This window comes from Nicotiana sylvestris, chromosome 12, assembly GCF_000393655.2.
Source record: "Nicotiana sylvestris chromosome 12, ASM39365v2, whole genome shotgun sequence".
NCBI classification, from domain to species: Eukaryota; Viridiplantae; Streptophyta; class Magnoliopsida; order Solanales; family Solanaceae; genus Nicotiana; species Nicotiana sylvestris.
In genome coordinates, this window is record NC_091068.1 from 86,790,700 (window position 1) to 86,798,422 (window position 7,723).

Consider the following 7,723-nt stretch of genomic DNA (forward strand, 5'->3'; position numbering starts at 1 on the left):
ATTTACAGATTTCGTCTAATATGGAACTTTTCTAACTTGGCTTAGACTTAGGCCTCTCCTTAGACCCCAATTCACCTCTAACATATCCAATTGATATCCATAATATCCTTAATCCTCATTTTCATGCAAGATAAAATATTTGGCCTACCTTGGCACCACGAAATCTTAAATTACTAAGCAAATATTTTTCTGGGGCTTTACATTCTCCCCGCTTAAGATCATTCGTCCTCGAATGAGGATCAAGTTTCATCCATTAGCCATCCTTATGTAACTTCTGCTTTTTCACATTATGAAATATATCATCAGCCCCAAATTTGGCTAACTCCTTAAATTTCCGAGAATTTTGCCAGAGTTTCCTTTATAACTAGGACTATCCACCTGTCAGAGGGCCCCAGATACATATCCTAACAGTATATACATGTTCCATAGACATAACATAACTTGTTCAACACCAACTATGGCCGCATAGGCAACATACATAGTCAAAATGGAATAGTTTAACATAGATCAAATCAAAAGATAAGAGTTTACAGGAACCAAATGCATGAAAGCTATTACATAACTATTCAAACAAATGTGGGTACTTCTTTCTCATTTCTTCCTCGGTTTCCCAAGTGGCTTCCTCAACCTGCTGGTTCCGCCATAACACTTTTACAGAGGCAATTTCCTTAGTTCTCAATTTCCGGACTTGCCTATCAAGAATGGCAACTGGAATTTCTTCATAAGATTTATTTACCTCAATAGCTTCAATTGGCACAATAACGGACGAATCTCCCACTACTTTCTTCAACATAGACACATGGAAGACCGGATGTACCAACGACATCTCGGGTGGTAGTTCGAGCTTGTATGCCACTTGACTGATCCTCTGAATGATTCTGTATGGTCCGACATACCTCGGACTTAATTTCCCTTTCTTCCCAAATCGCATGATTCCCTTCATGGGGGAAACCTTCAAAAATACCCAATCATCTTCTTTGAACTCCAAATCTCTACGACGAATGTCCGAATAAGACTTTTGGCGACTTTGAGCAGTTTTCAACCTCTCCTTAATAACTTTGACTTTCTCCAAGGCCTGATGCACGAGGTCCGGCCCTATCAATTCTGCTTCTCCAACCTCGAACCACCCAATGAGAGACCTGCATCTCCTACCATACAGTGCCTCGAATGGTGCCATCTGGATACTAGCATGAAAGCTGTTGTTGTAAGCAAATTCTATGAGTGGCAAATGGTCATCCAACTACCTTTGAAATCAAGAGTACAAGCTCGCAACATGTCCTCAAGCGTTTGAATAGTCTGCTCTGCTTGCCCGTCAGTTTGAGGATGGAAAGCTGTGCTGAGATTTACCTGCGTGCCCAAGACCTGCTAAAATTTCTTCCAAAAGTTGGCCGTGAACTGCGCCCCTCGATTTGAAATGATTGAGACTGGAGTGCCATGCAACCTGACTATTTCTTTGATATACAACTGGGCATATTGTTCCGCTGTGTCGGAAGATTTAACTGGCAAGAAGTGCGCTGATTTTGTGAGTCGGTCAACGATCACCCAAATTGAGTCGAACCTGCGCGGAGTGCGCGACAGCCCCACTACAAAATACATATTGATCATCTCCCATTTCCATATTGAAATTTCTATGCTTTGAGTCAATCCACCAGGTCTTTGATGTTCGACCTTCAATTGCTGACAGTTCGGACATCTAGTCACAAAGTCTGCCACACCCCTCTTCATACCGTTCTACCAATAAATTTCCTTGAGATCATGATACATTTTTGTAGAACCTGGATGCACCGAATACCTGGAATTATGAGCCTCCGCCATTACCCTCTCCCGAAGATTATCCACATCTGGAACACATAGCCTACCTTGACATTGTAATACACCATCCCCGTCACCGAGTGAAAAGGCCGAAGTCTTGTTATTCAAAACTGCCTCTTTCATTTGTGCCAATGCTGGATCAATGAACTGCTTTTCCTTGACTTCCGCTACCAGTGACAATTCTGCTCCATTACGCACCATAACCTTCCCCTCGTCTGAGGTCGAAATACAAACCCCCAAACTGGCTAATTGATAAACCTCCCGAGCCAAAGACCTCTGATCTGCTCCCAAATGAGCCAAACTACCCATGGACTTCCGACTGAGAGCGTCGGCCACCACATTCGCCTTCCCTGGATGGTATAAAATATCCATATCATAATCCTTGATCAATTCTAACCACCGCCGCTGCCTTAAATTCAACTCCTTCTGCTTGAACAAATATTGGAGACTCTTGTGGTCCGAAAACACATCCACATGGACCCCATAAAGATAATGCCGCCATATTTTCAAGGCAAATACAACTGCCGCAAGCTCCAAATCATGCGTCAGATAATTCTTCTCATGATTCTTGAGTTGCCTTGAAGCATATGCTATAACCTTCCCTTGTTGCATCAACACACACCCCAAACCGACCCTGTAGGCATCACAATAAACCACAAATCCTTCTGTGCCCTTCGGTAAGGTCAATATCGGCACCGAGGTCAATCTCGATTTCAATTCCTGAAAACTTTTCTCACAAGCGTCGGACCATTGGAACTTAACTGCTTTCTGCGTCAACTTAGTCAAAGGGGAGGCGAGGGTAGAGAATCCCTCCATAAACCTCCGATAATACCCCGCTAAACCCAAGAAGCTACAGATCTCCGTCGGGGTCGTTGGTCTAGGCCAATCTTTTACTGCTGCAATCTTCTGGGGATCCACCTGAATCCCTTCACTAGAAACAACATGGCCCAAAATGGTAACGGACTCCAACCAAAATTCACATTTTGAAAATTTAGCATACAATTGGTGCTGATAAAGGGTCTGCAGAACTGCCCTGAGGTGATCAGCATGATCCTCCCGGCTCCGCGAATAAACAAGGATGTCATCAATGAAAACAATCACAAAGGAGTCTAGAAATGGCTTGAAGACCCGATTCATAAGATCCATGAAAGCTGCCGAGGCGTTGGTTAGACCAAAAGACATGACCAAGAATTTAAAGTGACCATAGCGAGTTCTGAAAGCGGTCTTAGGAATATCCTGCTCTCTGATCTTCAATTGGTGATACCTGAACCGTAGATCAATTTTGGAGAAGAACCTTTCACCTTGCAATTGGTCGAACAAATCATCTATCCAAGGCAAAGGATATTTATTCTTGATGGTGACCTTGTTAAGCTGCCGATAATCAATACACATCCAGAGCGACCCATCCTTCTTCCTGACAAAAAGAACCGGAGCCACGCCGACACACTTGGCCGTATGAACCCCTTTTCTAATAAATCCTTCAGCTGCTCCTTTAACTCCCTTAACTCCGCTGGCGCCATCCTGTATGGTGGAATAGATATTGGCTGCGTATCTGGAAATACATCAATCCCGAAATCAATCTCCCTATCTAGTGGGATCCCTGGAAGCTCGTCCGGAAACACTTCAAGAAACTCATTCACGACTGGCACGGACTCGGGGGCAGACACTTCTGAAGTGGTGTCCGCCACCCTGACCAAATGGTAGATACACCCCTTCCTAATCATCTTTGAAGCCTTAAGGTAGGAAATAAACCTACCTTTAGGCACCACACCATTTCCCTTCCACTCAATAACTGGCTCATTAGGGAACTCAAGCCTCATGACTCTCGTTCGGCAGTCAAGTTTAGCAAAGCACGAATAAAGCCAGTCCATTCCCATAATCACATCAAAATCCACCATTCCAAGCTCAATAAGATCGGCCGTGGTAGCACGACCACATACCGTGACAACACAATTCCTATAAACTCGCGCGGCTGTGATAGAATCCCCAACCGGAGTTGATACAGAGAACGGCTCATGAAGCTGTTCAGGTTCTACCCCAAAACTTGAAGCAATAAATGGGGTGACATAAGACAAAGAGGACTCGGATCAATAAGAGCATAACAATCAATGGCCTGAACAGACAAGATACCTGTGACAACATCTGGAGAAGCCTCTGCACTCTGGCGACCACTCAAAGCGTAAAATCGGCTAGGTCCACTTCTACCACGAGCTCTACCCCTAATTTCACCACGCCCTGCTGGAGCTGGAGGGCGCGCGGATGATATAGCAGCTGAAGAACCAGATGGCTGAGCAAATCCCCTACCCGTGCCCTGTCTGGGCGCATGACAGTCCCGCTGGATATGACCTCTCACCCCATATCTATAACACACCGGGATATCCAAATAACAAGCCTCCTTATGAAATCTCCCACACTTGGGGCATAGAGCTCCCCCCTGCTGTTGTGATCCCCTTCATGGACGACCGGACTGATGGGGTCTCCTGCTATCTGAACCTGGTCTCAAGTGACTGCTCTGCTGATAACTGTGCACAGATGGCAGTGCGCTCGCTCAGGACTAAGCATATGACTGGGATGACCCTGATGGCCCCCTTCTCTGAACTGGTCTCCCTGAGTGACCCATTGATCAGGCCCTGCTGTTACTCTCCCTTTCTGCCCGTATTTTCAACTTCCTAGCCTCTGTGTCCTGAGAGAATCCCACAATCTTCCCATAATTCATATCTGAGTATAAGGCCGCTGTAGCAGCCTCGTTCACCACCAAAGGACTAAGACCCTGAACAAATCGCTGAACTCCATCACCCATGGTCGACACTAACTGGGGAGCATACTTGGACAACCTCACAAACTCCATGTGGTACTCCTAAACACTCATACTGCCCTGCTTAAGGGCCTCAAACTTAGTGGCACGTGCCTCCATTGTCTCGGCAGGCAAGAAGTGGTCCATGAATGCATCTACAAACTCATCCCATCTAGCTGGAGGTCTTTCCTCCCCACGGGAATTCTCCCACATCTCAAACCATGAATACGCTGCTCCCCTCAACCTATATGAAGCCAACTCAACCCTCCCGTCTCTGTAGCCTTCATCACTCGAAGGGTCTTATACATTTCATCAAGAAAATCCTGCGAATCGGCCTCTGGGTCTGTGCCTGTGAACTCTGGAAGGGCCAACCGTAGAAACTGGTTGACTCTGGAGCTGGCGGAATCTCCCTGCCCGCTGGAGGATGTAGGGGCATCATGGGATCCCTGGGCCTGAGCGGCCACTAACTGGGTCAACATATGGATGGCTCCTCTAAGGTCCCCATCAGAAACTCTGGGACCGAAAGCTGGAACTGCATTATGATCTGGAATATCAGCGGGAGGGATGGTAGCACCCTCTGCCGCAGCTGGAACAGAAATACTTGGATCTGGAATAAATGGGCCAGGAAGATTCAAGACCGGGGATTCACTCTCACACACGGCATCAGGTATATGATTCATAGCCACACTTGGGGTGGCATTGGCCCCGAGGCCGAGTCTAGCTCTCTTCTTATGTGCTACTACTGAAAATTTGGAACAGAGCACGAGTTAGAGGTAAATACTTCCACTTTTCACTTCACCGCACGATATAGAGTAACAAAGAAGAAGGTAATTTCCTAAATGCCCATGTAGCCTCCAACTTATAGATGTGGTCGACAACACACCGATAAAAAGGACTCTACTAGACACGGCTCCGAGACATCCTAGGACCCTTTTAAAACCTTAGGCTATGATACAAAGTTTGTCACGCCCCAAAACCGAGGAGCACGACTGACGCTCGACCGGGCAGCCCCAGCCAAGCGGACTTGAGTGCCTTTCCTATTCCACGTGTTACCCCGCGTTTCCATTTCCCATTAACCAAGTGAAATAGCCATTTATAAATTTAAACACATTCTTACGAGATTTACATAGCATACATAGTTACTTAGCGTGGTTTACAAGTTATACTGCCCAAAATACATAAGTACATAACCCACATTTCCTGTCTACGGAGCCTCTAGATATACAAAAAAGTGATACAATACTTGCCGGTAACAAGGCTCCGGTTATACCTTACACCAAAAACCAAAACAAGACTCCGAAATAAAAAGCAGCATGAGCCACGCAAGGCCCCGGGAGGAAAAGGGCTCACCAATGCTTCTGGCGAAAAGTGAAGGGGAGCTACAGTCAGTGGACTGGAGTACCTGCAATGGATCCACCTACAATCATAACATGAATGTAGCGCCTCTGACAAAAGGGACGTCAGCACATTTGAATTGTACTGGTATATATGAACAAACTTGCCCTAAGTAAACTCAAACCATACACAAGTAACACGTAGTAATGGAACCAACAATCAAATACACATGAAAGAAAACCATCAAGCCAAACAAGTTACAATCTCTCCATTTCCCCTTCAACATTTTCACATCAATGATTTCACAACTTTCTCATAGTTTCATTTCAATAGTGATTTCGATCAACTTTCCACCCTTATTACCTCGGCCACCCTTATTACCTCGGCCACCCTTATCACCACAACCCACACCTTATTACTTCATGCTGCGCCGCGCAACCCGATCCCACCGAACAATCACAATTCACAAACAACACAACAACAACAACAATTCACAAAGAACAACAACAACAATTCTCAAAGAATTTCTATAGCCATCAATACTATTTCCATCATATTCAACAACTCATATGCATTTTATATCACCGTGATAATTGCCAATACAAGCCATATATGTTATTACCACAGTTGTTCCAATTGCATCATTTACGATTTCCTTCCATCATTTGTTTCTCAACTCTTACCACATAACACATTCACAATCACACATTTGGTTTATTGCCAATTACATACACCATTATATCGGGAGACTTAACCACGAACAATCAAATCATACCAATCACATGAATTCCACAAATAATCCACGTAGATATCACATACCAAATATTCATACCCCAAACAAAGTGACTTTACGAAGGTCAAAGTTAGCCATACATACCTCGTTTGAGCTTTCCTTAACTTACTACGACGTTTCGAAAATTCTAGCAATCCCAATCTATTTGAGACATAACAAAATTAACACAAATTAGGAAGGTATTCATGGTTTCAGCTCATTTGAGCATTTTATCAAACACTAGTTGAGCATCTTGATTTTAAATTCTTTTTACAAGATTTTCTTCTTTCCCCAACCCAATCTTTACTTATTTATATTCATCAATCTTCCCACAAACCTAATTTGTACATGCATGTATACATAATACTATTACCCCAAGAATCATACCCCAATAACCCACCTCACAATCTCTACAATACCAACACAACCTAGGTTAGGCACCTATGACTTCCAATCCCCATCCCATGAGTTACAATACTTAATCCATACTCATATTTCCATAATAACTCCATATATGTAAGTCTAAGGTGTAGGATTACCTCTTGTAGACCAAATCTTGAAAGACAAATTTGGGGTGTTCTTGAGATTTTGAAGAAACCCTATGAAACCCAATCAAAATCATGTTGTAACTAGTGATTGAGAAGTGAAATCACCATGAAAACACACTTAAAAACTCACCTTAGGTGTGCAATTGGATGCCTTGGTCGAGTTGGGGGTGTAGAGGAAGCCCTAAGCTCGAGAAATGACTCAAATTCTCTTATTTCTGGTCTTTAGGATATTTAAAAACCTTCCAGGCGTGCGAGCTCGCGCTATGTTCGCGCGCGGGAGTCAGAATACTCAGCATAATGCGCGACTTCGCGCTAATGTTCGCGCTAGAGACACCTGCCCAGTAAAATAGTCATAACTTTCCGTATACACCTCCAAATGACAAACGGTTTGTTGAGTTGGATACTAGACTCAAAGGGATTTAATTTGATAGGTTATTCATCACACAACTCCTTATAGAACTG